Genomic DNA, 20855 nt, shown 5'->3' on the forward strand with positions numbered 1-20855 from the left:
ATGTCAGGTGGACACCTCCTTGTTAAGTCCTTGAACCTCTCCCATGCTTCATATAGAGTTTCACCATTTTGTTGCCTGAAAGTTTGAACCTCAGTTCTTAGCCTATTGATTTGTTGAGGGGGGTAAAATCTTGCTAAGAATTTGTTCACCACATCCTCCCAAGTTGTCAAGCTCTCCTTTGGGAAAGACTTCAGCCATTTGGCTGCTTTATCCTTAAGTGAGAATGGAAATAAGAGCAGTCTATAGGCGTCAGGATGAACACCATTAGACTTCACTGTGTCACATATCCTCAGGAAGGTGGTTAGATGTTGATTGGGGTCTTCTTGAACACCTCCTCCAAATGAACAGTTGTTCTGAACAAGGGTGATGAGCTGTGGTTTATGTTCAAAGTTGTTGGCATGGATTGTTGGCTTTTGGATGCTACTTCCACAATTGCCTGGGTTTGGATTGATGTAAGAGCCCAAAACTCTTCTATCCTCACCAGCATGATTTGCTCTACCACCTCCCCCATGGTTGTGATCCTCTTCTTCATGATGGTTTTCCATGTTGTTTTCCATGTTTGGTTCAAAGAATTCCTCCTCTTCCTCAGCACCAACCACTTTCTTTCCTCTTGCCTCCCTCCTTAATCTAAGGAAGGTCCTCTCAGGTTCAGAATCGAAGGAAGTTGAAGCCCCGCTTCTTCTCCCTGTCATACAACCATCAAGTGCAAGCAAGAAAAGATAGGTGCAGAAAGTATTTTTTTGTCAGAATTACTGTTAGTTGTGGGTGATGCAATATATCAAATAGTTAGTAGGTTAGCAAACAGAACTGAAAATAACAAAGAAAAACAAAAGAGTAGAGGGGGAAGGGAAGAAGTTTAACTAAAACAGAAAGTAAATCACTCAAACAGAAAATGAAATTCACAAAATAAAAATGCTCAATCTAGTGATCTTCCAATTTAATCATTGTTGATGCACAATCAATCCCCGGCAACGGCGCCATAAACTTGATGCGGGTGGAAACTGTCTCTCAACAAATTTCCTTTGGCAAGTGTACCAAATTTGTCGTCAAGTAAAAACTCACAATAGAGTGAGGTCGAATCCCACAGGGATTGATTGATCAAGCAACTTTAATTAGAAGAATGTTCTAGTTGAGCGAATCCAGAATTTGGGTTGAGAGTTGCAGAAAATAAAATGGCGGGAATGTAAATAACAGAAAAGTAAATGCTAAAATTAAAGGACTGGAAGTAAATGACTGAAAGTAAATTGCAGAATTGTAAATGGGAATGGGGGATTTGCTCATAAAAGTAAATGGCAGAAATTAAAGAGAATGGGTAAGATCAGAGATGGGGAGTTCATTGGGATTAGGAGATATTACAATCCTCCAGATCAAGTTCATTTTCATCTCTTCCTCAATCAATGCACTCATTGATCTCCTTGGCAATCTTAATTGATTGAATTACAAATTCAATCTCTCAAATCTTGATCAATAGCCAATTCCTTGGTCAATTGCTCATGAGAAGAGATGAAGTATGGTCACTGATTATACCACATGCATTTCCCAAATCAAGTATTGAGAGTGTTATAGTCACATACCCATCCAAACCCAATTTGGTCCAGCATGAGAAAGCATTTCTAGCCTATTCTCTTCATTCCTCTTTCAAGGTTCAAAAGAGATCCAAGTTTGAATAGCATCTTTTCCAAGATAACTACCCAATTGGATGAAGATCGAAAGCTTTCAAGTAAAATCAAGAGAAAAGATAGAAGAAGAATAATGAAAGTTAGTAATGATCCATCAAATTACAACAGAGCTCTCTAACCCAATGAAAGGGATTTAGTTGTTCATAGCTCTAGAAAATGAAAACAAAGATGGAGAATACATCATAAAACTAGAAAATGCAGAGAAGGTAGAATACAGAGAGTAATTCCCTTTTCCAACTTTCTTTTAGAACCCTCAACAATTCAAAGTTACTCCTATATATACTACTTCTCTCAGCTTCTAGTTGGCTCTTCAAGTCTTGGGCCTTTGGATCTTGAGTTTGAAGCAGTTTTCTTCTTCATTTGGGCTTGGCTTTGCTTGCAGATAGAAAGTGTAAAGTGGGCAGAGACTTTAGCTTAGGACGTTAGGGGTGTTAATGTTTAGTGAAAATATGAGTTCGAAAACGTTAGTGACAATCAACTTTCTCACTAACGTTCCTAAGTAAAAGCCACGTTAACTTCAACGTTAGTGGCACAAACGTTGCCACTAACGTTGCCTCTAAGTCCTTCGCACACGTTATTGAGAATTAACATTCCCAATAACTTTGAAAAGCCCCCTTTGTTCCCACGTTAGAGCCCATGTTAACTTAGTTAACGTGGCTCTTTAACGTGGGCTTGCCATCCTTCGAGAATGTTAGTGACACTCAACATTGTCACTAACGTTCCAAGGTGCCCTTATGTCTCACGTTAGAGTCCACGTTAACTAGGTTAACGTGGCTTCTAACGTGGACCTGCTTAGCCATCTCCAATGTTAGTGACAATGTTGGGTGTCACTAACGTTGGCTCATCATTCACTCATCAACGTTAGCTTCCACGTTAACTTAGTTAACGTGGGAGTTAACGTGGCTCTTAGTGGCTTGTGTGGCTCCTTCCAACATTAGTGACAATGTTGAGTGTCACTAACGTTGGCCATCATCCTCCTTTTCACACGTTAGCCTCCACGTTAACTAAGTTAACGTGGAAGTTAACGTGGCTCCTTGGGGGGTTGTGTGGTTGCTTCCAACGTTAGTGACAATGTTGGGTGTCACTAACGTTGTCGACCACTCTTGCTTCTTACGTTAGCTCCCACGTTAACCAAGTTAACGTGGGGGTTAATGTGGTATGTTTCTCCTTAGGCCAACATTAGTGACAATGTTGAATGTCACTAACGTTGGCGTTTCTTCCCCCTTTTAATGTTAGAGGCCACGTTAACTAAGTTAACGTGGACTCTAACGTGGCCACTTGTGAGCATTTGCCAACCTTAGTGACAATGTTAAGTGTCACTAACGTTGGCTCAACTTCCCCTCTCCATGTTAGAGTTCACGTTAACTTAGTTAACGTGACTCTTAACGTGGTCAATGATGGCTTCGAGAGCGTTATTGGCAATCACTTTTCTCATTAACTTTGCAAGTTACCTCCCATTCCTTGCTTCCTTTGGTCCTGAAATCAAGCAATAGAGTGCATCAAAGTTCTAGTACAAGTCATGGGTAATGCAGCATACAATTTGTCACTAAACTCATGCAAAATGCTCATGAAATAATGTAAAATGCACAATGTATGCTTGAATCAAGGTGTAAGTGAATATCTACCCAAAACTAGCTTATTTCCTAAGAGAATGCATGAAACTAACCTAAAAACAGTAAGGAAAAGGTCAGTGAAACTGGCCAAGATGCCCTGGCATCAGGAAAAACCCACGGACTGATAATCATTGATTGCGGGAATAACCCATGAATTGTTGTATGTTGATCTCGGGTATAGCCCATGAACTGAAGATCATTGTTTGCTGTGTATTGATCTCGGGTATAACCCACGAACTCAGGATCGCTATGTTATTGTGTATTGATCTCGGGGAATAACCCACGAACTGAAGATCTCTGTTTTGTTTGTGAAATGATCCCGGGGACGCCCACAAACTGAGGATCACTGCTTCCCCTTGTGCGTATATAATGGGGTCGGGCTTTGCACCGACTGCCGGTAGTCACGAAGGAGTGGTATTCTTACCACCGACACATATGCACTAAGGACACAAAGGGAAGCCATATCTGGGATTTGTTCCTAGGTAATGTCGGGTTGTAGGGTGTAAACCGACACGTGAGCTCATGGCCTGCTTAGGACAGACATGCATCATATTAGTTGTGCATTTGCATTTGGTTGTGTTTGCTTATATTACTTCTCTGTGATTGTGTTGTTTGTTTTATTGCGATTTGTTTGTGTGTTTAATTGAGTTTCTTACTTGTGCTAGTAGTTTGTGAATGTATAGAGATGATTGATAACTGTTTGTTGTGACTGAGAATCAATTATGTGGCTGAAAGATATTTAATATGTCAAATTTTGTGATTGAGATTTGTTTTGGGTTTAGGGATCTAAAGAAAGTAACTATTTATCTAAAGTAAGATTAAAAAGTATTTCAAATGGTTGACAAAGAATGTTTATTAAGCAAAGTTAATTATTTGCATGTTAATCATTACTTTTACGGCATTCCCATTCCCTACTGAGAACGTGTGGTTTGTTCTCACCCCAAAATCTTCCACCCTTTTCAGTGATACAGGTTTGAAGATTCAGTTTGAAGCTGCGGGCGATTCTAGAATTTATTTATGAGTTAATTTGCTTTCATAGAGTTCCCTCGCCCTTATTGCTTAAGATTTTTATTTTATACAGAGGGATAGGATTTGTATCTAAGTTTTATTTTAAATATTTTGTATGACAGAAATTATTATTAGTAATTATGTGATTATTATTACTTGGTGATGTTTGCTATATGATTTTAATAAACAAAAACAAAAATTTCTGGTATTTTTACTAAAATTGAATCGCGATATCGAACTAAAGGCTTAATAGTAAATAGTTAATAAGGAAAACAGGTCAGTAACGCCTTACTTTTGGTACAATCATGACGTATTGGAAGTTGGGTCGTTACACAATTGAATTTGAATTTCTCTTTACTGTTTCATGTTCTCTTTAATTCTGCAATTTACTTTTCTTTATTTCTTTTGCAATTGCTCTTGTTGGATCAAGGAAGGATTTGAGATCTAGACTTGTTTTCTAGTCTCTTCCACTCCGGAGATCTTCAACTACTTTAATTTGCTGCAATTTAAGCACAAGTCATTCTCTGTTTTAATTTCTCAAGCATTTCTACTTTTCTGTTTAGATCTACTTTATTTCAATTCACTTTCTACTCTTCTGTTTAATTGCAATTCACTTGTTCTTGTTTAATTTCTGCAATTCCAATTCCCAACTCCTTTTATAATTCAAGCAATTTACATTTCTTGCACTTTAAGATTCAGCCATTTACATTTCTTGGAATCTAAGTTTCTGCAATTTACATTACTTGTTCTTTAAGATTCAGCTTATTTACTTTCTTTGCTCTTTAATTTCCTGCAATCTACTCCTCTTCCTTTACATTTCAAGCAATTTAGTTTCTGCAATCACAAATCACTCAACCAACACTCGATTCGCTTGACTAAATCAACCACTAAACTAAAATTGCTCAATCCTTCAATCCCTGTGAGATCGACCTCACTCATGTGAGTTATTATTACTTGATGCAACCCGGTACACTTGCCGGTGAGTTTTGTGTTGGATCGTTTTCCACACATCATAATTCCCTTTTCAAATCTTTTTCAAAATGGATTTCAATCATATCTTTTTCAAAACTTAATTTCAAAATCTTTTCTAACTTCTTATCTTTTCAAAATTGATTTTCAAATCTTTTTCAATTAATCTTACTTTTTGTTTGATTTTAAAGTTTACTATTTCTCATCTTTTTCAAATTTTATTTCTCTTTTGACTTTTCGAATTTTAACTAATATTTGAAATAAAAACAAAAATATTTTCCTTTTATTTTAAAATAAATTCAAATTCTCTACCCTCTCTCATCTCCTTCTATTTATTTATCTACTAACACTTCTCTCCCACCCAAAATTCGAACCCCATCTTCTTCTCTGTGTTCGAGTTTTTCTCTTCTCCTTCTTCTATTCTTCTCTTCTTATACTCACATAAGGAATCTCTATACTGTGACATAGAAGATTCTATATTTTCTTTTCTGTTCTCTTCTTTTTCATATGAGCAGGAACAAGGATAAGAATATTCTTGTTGAAGCTGATCCTGAACCTGAAAGGACTCTGAAGAGGAAGCCAAGGGAAGCTAAAGCATAACTCTCTGGAGAGAATCTGACAGAAATTTTCGAAAAAGAAGGAGACATGGCCGAACCTAATAACAATGGTGGAGATGCAAGGAAGATGCTTGGTGACTTTATTACACCGTCTTCTAACTTCTATGGAAGAAGCATCTCACTTCGTGCAATTGGAGCAAACAACTTTGAGCTTAAGCCTCAATTAGTTTCTCTAATGCAGCAGAACTGCAAGTTTCATGGACTTCCAATGGAAGATCCTCATCAGTTTTTTGCTGAATTCTTGTAAATCTGTGACACTATCAAGACCAATGGAGTTGATCCTGAGGTCTACAGGCTTATGCTTTTCCCTTTTGCTGTAAGAGACAGAGTTAGAACATGGTTGGATTCACAACCTAAGGATAGCCTGAACTCTTAGGATAAGCTGGTCAGTACTTTCCTGGCCAAATTCTTTCCACCTCAAAAGATGAGCAAGCTTAGAGTGGAAATCCAAACCTTCAGACAGAAGGAAGGAGATTCCCTCTATAAAGCTTGGGAAAGATACAAGCAACTGATCAAAAGGTGTCCTACTGACATGCTTCTAGAATGGAGATCATAAGTATATTCTATGATGGTCTGTCTGAGTTGTCAAAAATGTCATTGGACCATTCTGCAGGAGGATCTCTTCATTTGAAAACCCCTGTAGAGGCTCAGGAACTCATTGAAATGGTTGCAAATAACCAGTTCATGTACACTTCTGAGAGGAATCCTATGAACAATGGGATGCCTCAGAAGAAAGGAGTTCTTGAAATTGATAATCTGAATGCCATATTGTCTCAGAACAAAATATTGACTCAGCAAGTCAATATGATTTCTCAGAGTCTGAATGGATTGCAAGCTGCATCCAACAGTACTAAAGAGGCATCTTCTGAGGAAGACGCTTATGATCCTGAAAACCCTGCAATAGCAGAGGTGAATTACATGGGAGAACCCTATAGAAACACCTATAATCCTTCATGGAGAAATCATCCAAATTTCTCATGGAATGATCAACAGAAGCCTAATCAAGGCTTCAATAATAATAATGGTGGAAGAAATAGGTTTAGCAATAGTAAGCCTTTTCCATCATCTTCTCAGCAACTGACAGAGAATTCTGAGCAGAGCCATTCTGGCCTGGCAACCATAATCTCTGATCTATCCAAGACCACACTAAGTTTCATGAATGAAATAAGGTCCTCCATTAGAAATTTGGAGGCACAGGTGGGTCAGCTGAGTAAGAAGATTACTGAAACTCCTCCCAGTACTCTCCCAAGCAATACAGAAGAAAATTCCAAGAGAGAGTGCAAGGCCATAACCATGATCAACATGGCCGAACTTGGAGAGAGTGAAGAGGACGTGAGTCTCAGTGAGGAAATCCCCATGGGACGCCTTCTGGACAGAAAGGAGTTTCCCTTTGAGGAACCAAAAGAATCTGAGGCTCATACTGAGACCATAGAGATATCACTGAACTTCCTTCTGCCATTCATGAGCTCTGATGAATATTCTTCCTCTGAAGAGGATGAAGACATCACTGAATAGCAAGTTGCTAAATATCTAGGAGCAATCATGAAGCTGAATGCCAAGTTATTCGGTACTGAGACTTGGGAGGATGAACACCCCTTGTTCACCAATGAACTGAGTGCATTACTGAGGCAGACATTACCTTAGAAGAAACCGGATCCCGGAAAATTCTTCATACCTTGTACCATAGGCACCATGACCTTTGAGAAGGCTCTCTGTGACCTGGGGTCAGGGATAAACCTCATGCCCCTCTCTATAATGGAGAAATTGGGAATCTTTGAGGTACAAGTTGCAAGAATCTCACTAGAGATGGCAGACAAATCAATGAAACAGGCTTATGGACTAGTAGAGGACATGCTAGTAAAGGTTGAAGGCCTTTACATTCCTGCTGATTTCATAATCCTACACACTGGGAAGGATGAGGATGAATCCATCAGCCTTGGCAGACCCTTCCTAGCCACAGCAAAAGCTGTGATTAATGTTGACAGAGGAGAGTTGGTCCTTCAGTTGAAAGAGGACAACCTTGTATTCAAGACTCAAGGTTCTCCTTCTGTAACCATGGAGAGGAAGCATGAAAAGCTTCTCTCAATACAAAGTCAAACAAAACCCCCACATTCAAACTTTAAGTTTGGTGCTGGGAGGCCACAACCAAACTCTAAGTTTAGTGTTGAGAGGCCACAACCAAACTCTAAGTTTGGTGTTGAGAGGTCCCAACCCTGCTTTGATTATCTGTGAGGCTCCATGAGAGCTCACTGTCAAGCTATTGACATTAAAGAAGCGCTTATTGGGAGGCAACCCAATGTTATTTAGTTATATCTATCTATTTTCCATTGTTATTTTATGTTCCCTTTAGGTTGATGATCATGTGAAGTCACAAAAGCAACTGAAAAATAAAAAAACAGAATGAAAAAAGCATTAAAAATAGCACACCCTGGAGGAAGAGCTTACTGCCGTCTAAACACCAGTAAGAGTAGCAGAATGGGCGTTAAACGCCCAGTCTGGCACCATTCTGGGTGTTTAACGCCAGAAACAGGCACCAGACTGGCATTTAACGCCAGAATAGAGCATCTACTTGGCGTTTAATGCCAAGAATGGGAGAAAAGCTGGCGTTAAACGCCAGAAACAAGCAGCAACCTGGCGTTTAACGCCAGAAGTGCACTCTAAGGGCATTTTGCACGCCTAAATGGAGCAGGGATGCTAAGTCCTTGACCCCTCAGGATCTATGGACCTACAGGATCACCACCTACCCCACCTCTTCTTCTCTCCTCTTCACACCCTTTCATAACACTCTTCCCCAAATATCCTTCACCAATCACCTCCATATCTCTTACCCAAATACTCTTCACCACTCACATCCATACACTATTCTCCTTCATCTCCTCTATTTTCTTCTTCTTCTACTATTTTCCTTCTTATTTTGCTCGAGGACGAGCAAACCTTTTAAGTTTGGTGTGGTAAAAGCATTGCTTTTTGTTTTTTCATAACCATTAATGGCACCTAAGGCCAGAAAAACCTCAAGAAAGAGGAAAGGGAAGGCAATTGCTTTCACCTATGAGTCATCGAAGATGGAGAGATTCATCTCAAAGGTCCATCAAGACCACTTCTATGAAGTTGTGGCCAAGAAAAAGGTGATCGATCCCCGAGGTCCCTTTTAAGCTCAAAAAGGGTGAATATCCGGAGATCTGACAAGAGATTAGAAGAAGAGGATGGGAAGTACTCTCATATCCTATTCAACAAGTCAGAATCTTAATGGTTCAAGAGTTCTATGCAAATGCATGGATCACTAGGAACCATGATCAAAGTATGAACCCAAATCCAAAGAATTGGCTTACAATAGTTCGGGGGAAATACTTAGATTTCAGTCCGGAAAATGTAAGGTTGGCGTTCAACTTGCCAATGATGCAAGAAAACGCACACCCCTACACTAGAAGGGTCAACTTTGATCAAAGGTTAGACCAAGTCCTCATAGACATATGTGTGGAAGGAGCTTAATGGAAAGTTGACTCAAGAGGCAAGCCGGTTCAATTGAGAATACCGGACCTTAAGCCTGTGGCTAGAGGATGGTTGGAGTTCATCCAACGCTCTATCATTCCTACTAGCAACCGATCCGAAGTAACTGTGGATCGGGCCATCATGATCCATAGTATCATGATTGGGGAGGAAGTGGAAGTTCATGAGATTATACCTCAAGAACTCTACAAGGTGGCTGATAAATCCTCCACTTTGGCAAGGTTAGCCTTTTCTCACCTCATTTGTCACCTCTGCAATTCAGCTGGAATTGACATAGAGGAAAACATCCTCATTGATGAGGATAAGCCCATCACTAAGAAAAGGATGGAGCAAACAATAGAGCACACTCATGGACCTCAACAAGAGCATGTGGAAATTTCTCATCATGAAATCCCTGAGATGCCTCAAGGGATGCATTTTCCTCCACAAAACTATTGGGAGCAAATCAACACCTCCCTAGGAGAATTGAGTTCCAACATGGGACAACTAAGGGTGGAGCATCAAGAGCACTCCATCATTCTCCATGAAATTAGAGAAGATCAAAGAGCTATGAGGGAGGAGCAACAAAGGCAAGGAAGAGACATAGAGGAGCTCAAGAGCACCATTGGTTCTTCAAGAGGAAGAAGACGCCACCCTCACCAAGGTGGACCCATTCCTTAATCTCCTTGTCTATTTATTTTTTTCTGTTTTCATTCTCTATGCTTTATGTTTATTTATGTTTGTGTCTTTATTACATTATCATTAGTGTCCATTGTCTATGTCTTAAAGCTATGAATGTCCTATGAATCCATCACCTTTCTTAAATGAAGAATGTTCTAAAAGCAAAAGAACAAGAAGTACATGAATTTCGAATTCATCCTTGAGATTAGTCTAATTATTTTGATGTGGTGGCAATACTTTTTGTTTTCTGAATGAATGCTTGAACAGTGCATATTTTTGATATTGTTGTTCATGAATGTTAAAATTGTTGGCTCTTGAAAGAATAATAAAAAAGGAGAAATGTTATTGATAATCTAAAGAATCATAAAATTGATTCTTGAAGCAAGAAAAAGCAGTGAAGAACAAGGCTTGTGAAAAAAAAGAGAAAATGGCGAAAATAAAAAAAGAAAGAAAAAGAAAAAGCAAGCAGAAAAAGCCAAGAGGTCTTTAAAGCAAAAGGCAAGAGCAAAAAGCCAATAACCCTTTAAACCAAAAGGCAAGGGTAAAAAAAAAGGGATCCAAGGCTTTGAGCATTAATGGATAGGAGGGCCTAAAGGAATAAAATCCTGGCCTAAGCGGCTAAACCAAGCTGTCCCTAACCATGTGCTTGTGGCGTGAAGGTGTCAAGCGAAAAGCTTGAGAATGGCATTCAAACGCCAACTTCCTGCCCTATTCTGAAGTTAAACGTCAGAAATAGGTTGCAAATCAGAGTTAAACGCAAGAAACAGGCTACAACCTGGCGTTTAACTCCAAGAAGAGTCTCTACACATGGAAGCTCGATGCTCAGCCCAAGCACACACCAAGTGGGCCCGGAAGTGTCTCTGCATCATTTACTTATCTTATGTAACCCTAGCTACTAGTTTAGTATAAAAACTACCTTTAGTGATTTATTTCACATCTTTTGGATAATTTTATGTTCAGAGATCACGTTTAGGGGGCTGGCCATTCGGCCGTGCCTTGACCACTTTCACTTTTGTATTTTTCAACGGTGGAGTTTCTACACCCCATAGATTAAGGTGTGGAGCTCCGCTGTTCCTCATGAATTAATGCAAAGTACTATTGTTTTTCTATTCAATTCAAGCTTATTCTTATTCTAAGATATTCACTTGTACTTCAACCTGATGAATGTGATGATCCGTGACACTCATCATCATTCTCACATATGAACGCGTGCCTGACAACCACTTCTGTTCTATCCGCAATAGCTTGAGTGTTTATCTCTTGGGCTCCTGGTTCAGATTAGAGTCTTTGTGGTATAAGCTAGAATCAATTGGCAGTATTCTTTAGATCCGGAATGTCTAAACCTTGTCTGTGGTATTCTGAGTAGGATCTGGGATGGGATGACTGTGACGAGCTTTAAACTCACAAGTGTTGGGCGTAGTGACAGACGTAAAAGGATCAACGGATCCTATTCCAGCATGAGTGAGAACCGACAGATGATTAGCCGTGCGGTGATAGTGCATTTGGACCATTTTCACTAAGAGAACGGACGGTAGCCATTGACAACGATGATCCCCCAACATACAGCTTGCCATGGAATGGAGTATAAAGGATTGAATGGAGGCAGTGGAAAAGCAGAGATTCAAAGGGAATAAAGCATCTCCATACGCTTATCTGAAATTCTTACCAATGAATTACATAAGTATATCTATCTTATTTTATTTTTATTTATATTTTAATTATCAAAATCCCATAACCATTTGAATCTGCCTGACTGAGATTTACAAGATGAGCATAGCTTGCTTTAAGCCGACAATCTCTGTGGGATCGACCCTTACTCACGTAAGGTTATTACTTGGACGACCCACTGCACTTGCTGGTTAGTTGTGCGGAGTTGTGAAAAGGAGTTGAGATTATAATCGTGTGCACCAAGTTTTTGGCACCGTTGAGATCACAATTTCGTGCACCAGTAGTGCATCAGGTCATCCAAGTAATATCTCACGTGAGTGAGGGTTGATCCCATGAGGATTGTCAGAATAAACAACAATGTTTATCCAATTGGCTTAGTTAGACAAACAAAAAAGTTTGTTTGATGGTGTAGTTTGCATAAAATAATAAACAAAAGAATAACGAAAGCACATAAAAGGTTTGGTGTAAAAACATTGAGAGAAAACAGTTAAGGTTTCGGAGATATTTGCTTTTTCAGATTAAAAGTTCTTACAAACTTTTTTAACAATGCATGATTCATTCCATGATAAACTGTAAATGACTAAACCCTAATCTCTTAGTGATTTAGCCTCCTTTATCCTTCATTAACCGCCACTCTCGTGGTCACTTAATTCCGATTAGAGGGTTAAGTGCAAAACTAGTTTATAGCCACAAAACCCTAATTACCCAAATTTAACAGGATTATATGTCACATATCCCAATTAGTTCATGTAATTAGAAATTTAGGAGAAATTTGTTTCCATGTTGTTGTTCAAGAGAGATAACTCTCTCAAGAATCACAAGAACTCATGTAGAATAAGGGTCATACTCTCGTTCTACCTAGATTCATAAGATTAAGAACGAAAACAATCCTTGAAATTGAATTAATACATTAATTAAAATAGAAAAGCAATAGTCTTAACCCATAGAAATAAACAGAGCTCCTAACCTTAACCAAGGAGGTTTAGTGGCTCATGACTTACAGAGAAAATCTAGGGTTCTGAAATGTGAAGAGTGCGGAAGAGAGAAGCTCCCCTTGAAGGGTAAATCTTTTTCCTTTTTTATCTAACCTAGTTTTATTTGATACTAAAATAAAATAATAAAGTCTAAACCTAAAAGATTTTGTTTGTAAATAAAAATAAGTAAAATAAGATAAAAGATAACAATTAAAAGCTAAATCTCACTAAAGATGCTCCCTTGGGTGAGTTTGACCCAAATTTTGGCATTTTTCTAGCATTCAGCGCTGGAAATGGCTAGTTCTGGCATTTTTCTGGTGTTGAGCGCCAGAAATGGGTAGTGAGTTTTGTCTTCCTGGGCGCTAAACGCCAGGCTCGGCGTTTAGCGCTAGATTTGGCAGTGATTCCAGAAGAAAAATATAGACTACTATATATCGTTGGAAAGCTCTAAAAGTTGGCTTTCTAGCGCCGTTAAAACCACATCAATTAGACCTCTGTATCTCAAATTATACTCATTGGAATGCAAAGAGGTTAGGTTTGACAACATCTACTTTTTTCCTTTGTTTTTGCACAAAACTCTGCAAAATTTGCTCGAATTTAACCCGAAATCATAAAAACACCAAAACAACTCAAGGTAGCATCCAAAGAGAATTTTTGCACTAAAATAATGATAAAACTTAATAATTTCTAACTAAAAACAACTAGAAAATGAAGGGAAAAAGGGTACAAGATGCTCACGCATCACAACACCAAACTTAAACTGTTGCTTGTCCTCAAGCAACCAAAATAATATAGGACCAAGAAGAGAAAATGCCTAAGACTCGAGTGTTCATTTAAGCTCATATGTAGTCACTGAGTGGGTGATACGCACAAAACTTGTCTCTCAACAAATTTTCTTCGGCAAGTGTACCGAATTTGTCGTCAAGTAAAAACTCACAATAGAGTGAGGTCGAATCCCACAGAGATTGATTGATCAAGCAACTTTCATTAGAGGAATGTTCTAGTTGAGCGAACCAGAATTTGATTTGAGATTTGCAGAAAATTAAATGGCGGGAAAGTAAATAGTAGAAATAGTAAATGCTAGAAATGAAGAGCTGAATGTAAATGGCAGAAAGTAAATTGCAGAATCTTAAACGGGAATGGGGTAATTGCTCATAAAAGTAAATGGAAGAAATTAAAGAGAATGAGTAAGATCAGAAATGGGGAGTTCATTGGGCTCAGGAGATGTTGCATTCTCCAGATCAAGTTCATTTTCATCTCTTCCTCAAACAATGCATTCATTGATCTCCTTGGCAATCTTAAGTGATCGAATTCCAATTTCTTGGTAATTCAATGTCTCAAATCTTGATCAATAGCCAATTCCTTGGTCAATTGCTCATGAGAAGAGATGAAGTATGGTCACTGATTATACCACATGCATTTCCCAAATCAAGTGTTGGTAGGATTATAGTCACATATCCATCCAAACCCAATTTGGTCTAGCATGAGAAAGCATTTCTAGCATGATCTCTTCATTCCTCTTTCAAGGTTCAGAAGAGATCCAAGTATGAATAGCTTCTTTTCCAAGATAACTACCCAATTGGATGAAGATCGAAAGCTTTCTAGTAAAATCAAGAGAAAAGATAGAAGAAGGAGAATGAAAACTAATATTGATCCATCAAATTACAATAGAGCTCTCTAACCCAATGAAAGGGGTTTAGTTGTTCATAGCTCTGGAAAATGAAAACAAAGATGGAGAATACATGATGAAAGTAAAACTAGAAGTGCAGAGAAAGTAAAATACAGAGAGTAGTTCTATGCCAAAGGCTACCTAAAGTTTTCCCAACCCCCAAACTAATTCAAAGCTACTCCTATATATACTACTCTTCCGATCTTCTAGTTCGCTCTTCAAGTCTTGGGCATGGGCCTCTGAATCTTGAGTTTGAAGCAGTTATCCTTTCCATTAGGCTTAGCTTTGCTTGCAGAGAGAAAAGGTGAAGTAGGCAGGGACTTTAACTCAGGACGTTAGTGGTGTCAACGTTAAGTGAAAGTGTGGGTTCGAGAACGTTAGTGACAATCACCTTTTTCACTAACGTTCCTAACCAAAATATGATCACGTTGACTTCAACGTTAGTGTCACTAACGTGACCACTAACATTGCCTCTTGGTCCTTCGCACACGTTATTGGGACTTACCTTTCCCAACAACGTGGAGAGTCCTCCCTCCTCCCTACGTTAGAGTCCACGTTAACTAGGTTAACGTGGCTTCTAACGTAGCAGTGCCAATTCCTCGAGAACGTTAGTGACACTTACTGATGCCTGGGCATTTTGGCCAGTTTCACTGACCTTTTCTTTACTATTTTTAAGGTAGTTTCATGCATTTTCTTAGGAAATAAGCTAGTTTTGGGTAGATATTCACTTACATCTTGATTCAAGCAAACATTGTGAACCTTGAATGATTTCATGAGAATTTTGCATGAATTATATGATAAATTGGATGATGCATGATCCCATGAATAAGAGCAAGACTTTGATGCACTTTGTTTGATTGATTTTAGGCCAAAAGAAGAAGAGAAGAAGCCACGTTAGTGGCTACGTTAGTTACACTAACGTGGGCACTAACGTGGAAGGAAGAAAAGCCCCAACGTTAGTGAGAAAAGTTAGTGGCATTAACTTTGAAGAAAGGAAATGGAGCCAACGTTAGTGACACTTAACATTATCACTAACGTTGGACCAAGCTCATAAGTGGCCACGTTAGTTGCCGCGTTAACTTAGTTAACGTGGCCTCTAACGTTAAGAAGAAAGAAGGGAAGCCAACGTTAGTGACATTCAACATTATCACTAACGTTGGCCAAGTCACATTAAGCCACGTTAACTTCCACGTTAACCTAGTTAACGTGGAAGCTAACGTGAGGAAACAAAGTGGTCGACAACGTTAGTGACACCAAACATTGTCACTAACGTTGGGATGAACACACACTATCCCCAAGAAGCCACGTTAACTCCCACGTTAACCTAGTTAACGTGGAAGTTAACGTGAAGAAGAAGAAGTTGTCGACAACGTTAGTGACACCAAAAATTGTCACTAACGTTGCCAACACAAGCCACAAAGAGCCACGTTAACTCCCACGTTAACTTAGTTAACGTGGGCAAAAGTCCCACTTGGCAGCCTGACCATGCCTTCTTCAAACACGCATAACTTGAGCCACAAAACTCCAAATGAGGTGATTTCAGTGGCATTGGAAAGTAGGATTCCAGAATTTTCCAAGCATATATGGCACTGCATGGTTGACACTAAATTTGACGGAGAAAACCTGCCCCGAAAATGCAATGATGAACATGGTATCAACCTGTATTAAGGCCAACTGACCTCTTCACCTTCCAAGAAGTGTAACTTGAGTTGTAGAGCTCCAAAGGATGCGCTTCCAAAGGCATTGGAAAGTAGACATCCAGGGCTTTCCAACAATATACAATAGTATGGGGTGGACACTAAGTTTGAGCTTCAGAAACTGGCAAAAAAAAGCCCTGATCGCTAGCGTTATTGACAATCAACATTTCCAGTAACATTGGCATATATGCCAGCGACCATGTCCACTTCAAATGAGCATAACTTGAGCTACAGACATCCAATTGAGGTGATTCCAGTTGCGTTAGAAAGCTGACATTCAGAGCTTTTCAAGATATATAATACTCTATAGTGGGCATGAAATTTGAGCACAAACAAGAGGCATCTTTTAAGCCCCAAAAACACCAACTAGGCAGCAAGTGCAACATTAGCCACAATAACTTTAGCACTAACGCCACACTTGTAAAGTTAGTGTGGCTAAATTTAGCACTAACTTTAGCACCTGGGCCTCAACTTAACTCACTTCTCTCTCAAGTCCACTTCAAAGCTCAAGCAAGCAAGCCCACAATTGTCAACCAATCAAGACCACAATTGTCAACCAATCAAGACCACAAGATGCATCTAGAATAGGAATTTTCATTTTATTGTAATTTGCTTTTATTTTCATTTTCTAATTTAGGAAAGCCTATATAAAGCCCTTAGTTTTTACATTCAAAACATTCTGGAATTCTGGAGAATTAAAGGAAGGGGGAGAGAGTAAAGACCAATTCGAACTTCTGTGAATTGGCACACTCCAAGGGGAGTGGGTCTTCGGACCCCTCCCCTCAACCACTCTTCTTCCTTTTCTCTTCTTTTCTTCCTTAGGAGTAGTTTCATTTTAGTTGTAATTTTCATTTATGAATTTTGAAGTTTCAATTTCAGTTTCAATCTTCATCTTTACTTTTCTGCACTTTCTTTCTTTTCTATTTTGGTAGAGCAATGATCAACTAACTCTTTTCATTGGGTTAGAGAGCTCTATTGTGATTCAATGGATCAATTGTAGTTCTTATTCTTCTTCTTCTTTCTTTTCTCTTGATTTTACTTGAAAGCTTTCGGTCTTCATCCAATTGGGTAGTTATCTTGGAAAAGAAACTATTCATACTTGGATCTCTTCTGAACCTTGGAAGAGGAATGAAGAGATCAAGCTAGAAATGCTTTCTCATGCTGGACCAAATTGGGTTTGGATGGATATGTGACTATAATCCTCTAAACACTTGATTTGGGAAATGCATGTGGTATAATCAGTGACCATACTTCATCTCTTCTCATGAGCAATTGACCAAGGAATTGGCTATTGATCAAGATTTGAGAGATTGAATTACAAGAAATTGTAATTCAATCACTTAAGATTGCCAAGGAGATCAATGAGTTCATTGATTGAGGAAGAGATGAGAATGAACATGATCCGGAGGATTGCAATATCTCTTGATCCCAAAGTTCATTTTATTTTTAGTTCTTACATTTACTTTTCTTGTCATTTTACTTTTCTGCACTTTATTGCTTTCTTTACTTTTCTGTCAGTTTACATTTCCTTGTTACTTATCACTCCAATATGATTCGTCTAACTAGGATAATCCATTAACCATTGATTGCTTAATCCGTTAATCTCTGTGGGATTCGACCTCACTCTATTGTGAGTTTTTACTTGACGACAAATTCGGTACACTTGCCGAAGGGAGATTTGTTGAGAGACAAGTTTCCACCCGCATCAAGTTTATGGCGCCGTTGCCGGGGATTAATTGTGATTAACAAACTACCGGTTGGTTGATTACCTAGATTAGACATTTTCTTTTGTTTTGCTTTATTCATGTAATTGCTTTATTTCTTTATTTTCTATGCTCTCTAACTGTTTGTGTTAATGCATCACCAAGAAGCCCCTGTTCGTGACAGCTTTGGCTCTTGGTGATTTTGTTATTAATACAACAGTTTTTTACTCAGCTTCTTTCCAAATAAAATTGGCATATGATCACATTCTAAGTTTGGTGTTGACCTACAACAATCTGTTTTCAATCTTTCTGGATACTTGCATCAATTCTAAGAGAAAGTGTCACACTAAATTTGGCGTGCCACTTATTTTTCTATGCAATGTATCCAGCAACACCACTTGTTTGTATAATCATAATCCCTTTGCTTCTTAGGCTTGCAGTGTTACCCTTAATTTTTGCTTGCTCAACCACATACATCACTTACATTTCAGTATGTAAGACGTTCATGACCCATCATAGACCCCACCACCACTGTTTTATTTGCTGCTTGAAGACAAGCAATTAGTCTAAATTGGTGTGGGAAGGGAGAAAAGTAGGAGAAGAAGGGCAACAACAATAAAGATGAACTACAAGGTGGTAAAGTTCCTTTTTCCTCTTACTTATTTCCAGTACATTCAATTACATGATTGTCTTCTAAGTTCTTTGTATGTATGTGTGCTTGTTCCTTGTGAATAAGCATGATAATTCTGTCTTTTAAACTTTTTATTGATTAAGGCTGTGCTTTCTAGTCTGAATGTCATTACTGCATCCTTACTTTGCTTACTTGTGTGCTTGTCCCTTTTGAATCAAATGAAAGGAGAATGAGTGTTTTTAAAAGACCAGAGTAGAGTTCATACTATGGAATGAGTTCATGAGTTTATGGTGTGATCATAAGTTAGCTAAGTTGGTTTAACCACAAGGGTGGGAAGACAACTATCTGTCATGAATACTATGCTTGAGACACACCCCATGAGACTAGCTAAATAAGAAGATCCTAATAAGAAAGAGGGAAAGAACAATGAAAGTGGAAGAATAAAAGAAAAAAAAGTAAGCAATAAGGCTAGGCACCAATGGTTTTAATCTTGAGGCATGTGTCTGTGGTGCTCCTGTGTGAGGGATCTACTTGGATGAATAAGCTCTTAGGGGTGCCTTATCACTTGGTAACTTGGGTTGACTAACTCGGGATTATCAGCTGAAAGTCCACTATCAAGAGTAACCCTCAATACAGAGCATTTAGTAACCCAAAGAGGTGCTGGACACCAAGGTCTCAAGAAAAGAAAACAAACAAACTATGTGCCTGTGGTGTGTATGTATGGGGGAGAGACTTGAGCAAGTAAGTCCTTAGGGGTGCTTCAACACCTAGCACCTTGAACCAACTGGTTCCGGAGTGTTGGCTGAAAGCTTATTTTAAAGAGTTGCCCCCTTATAGAGCACTTAGCTTAAGAACAAAAATAAGCCCTGAAATGACAACAAAAGGATCAATGAATAAAAGTCTCATGGGATGCAATCACAGTGAGTATTCTAAGACTTGATAAAGGTCTGAAAGCCAGGAATGAATCTAAGTTGCTATGCATGAAACCACCATAAAACCAGGGACATGACTTCCACAAGAATGACTCATTTCTCTTGGCATTCCATTCATCATTCTCTTGTTCCAGTACTTGCTTAGGGACAAGCAAGCTTTAAGTTTGGTGTTGTGATGCCTGGGCATTTTGGCCAGTTTCACTGACCTTTTCTTTACTGTTTTTAAGGTAGTTTCATGCATTTTCTTAGGAAATAAGCTAGTTTTGGGTAGATATTCACTTACATCTTGATTCAAGCAAACATTGTGAACTTTGAATGATTTCATGAGAATTTTGCATGAATTATATGATAAATTGGATGATGCATGATCCTATGAATAAGAGCAAGACTTTGATGCACTTTGTTTGATTGATTTCAGGGCAAAAGAAGAAGAGAAGAAGCCACGCTAGTGGCTACGTTAGTTAGACTAACGTGGGCACTAACGTGGAAGGAAGGAAAGCCCCAACGTTAGTGAGAAAAGTTAGTGGCATTAACTTTGAAGAAAGGAAATGGAGCCAATGTTAGTGACACTTAACATTATCACTAACGTTGGACCAAGCTCATAAGTGGCCACGTTAGTTGCCGTGTTAACTTAGTTAACGTGGCCTCTAACGTTAAGAAGAAAGGAGGGAAGCCAACGTTAGTGACATTCAACATTATCACTAACGTTGGCCAAGTCACATTAAGCCACGTTAACTTCCACGTTAACCTAGTTAACGTGGAAGCTAACGTGAGGAAACAAAGTGGTCGACAACGTTAGTGACACCAAACATTGTCACTAACGTTGAGATGAACACACACTATCCCCAAGAAGCCACGTTAACTCCCACGTTAACCTAGTTAACGTGGAAGTTAACGTGAAGAAGAAGAAGTTGTCGACAACATTAGTGACACCAAACATTGTCACTAACGTTGCCAACACAAGCCACAAAGAGCCACGTTAACTCCCACGTTAACTTAGTTAACGTGGAAGTTAACGTGGGCAAAAGTCCCACCTGGCAGCCTGACCATGCCTTGTTCAAACACGCATAACTTGAGCCATAAAACTCCAAATAAGGTGATTCTAGTGGCATTGGAAAGTAGGATTCCAGAGCTTTCCAAGCATATATGACACTACATTGTTGACACTAAATTTGAGGGAGAAAACCTGCCCCAAAAGTGCAATGATGAACATGGTATCAACCTGTATTAAGGCCAACTGACCTCTTCACCTTCCAAGAAGTGTAACTCGAGTTGTAGAGCTCCAAATGATGCGCTTCCAAAGGCATTGGAAAGTAGACATCCAGGGCTTTCGAACAATGTATAATAGTATGGGGTGGACACTAAGTTTGTGCTTCAGAAACTGGCAATAAAGAAGCCCTGATCGCTAGCGTTATTGGCAACCAACATTTCCAGTAACGTTGGCTTATATGCCAGCGACCTTGTCCACTTCAAAGGAGCATAACTTGAGCTACAGAGGTCCAATTGCGGTGATTCTAGTTGCGTTAGA

At 39.0% G+C, this 20855-nt stretch overlaps 1 non-coding gene across 1 annotated transcript; it reads left to right on the plus strand.

The window, feature by feature from the left end:
• LOC112753729 (small nucleolar RNA R71) lies at positions 1-104 on the plus strand. The gene has a single exon (XR_003178100.1). It is a non-coding gene; the product is annotated as a small nucleolar RNA R71 (small nucleolar RNA).
• Positions 105-20855: the final 20751 nt, after the last annotated feature.

Source organism: Arachis hypogaea, chromosome 15, assembly GCF_003086295.3.
Source record: "Arachis hypogaea cultivar Tifrunner chromosome 15, arahy.Tifrunner.gnm2.J5K5, whole genome shotgun sequence".
Lineage (NCBI taxonomy): Eukaryota > Viridiplantae > Streptophyta > Magnoliopsida > Fabales > Fabaceae > Arachis > Arachis hypogaea.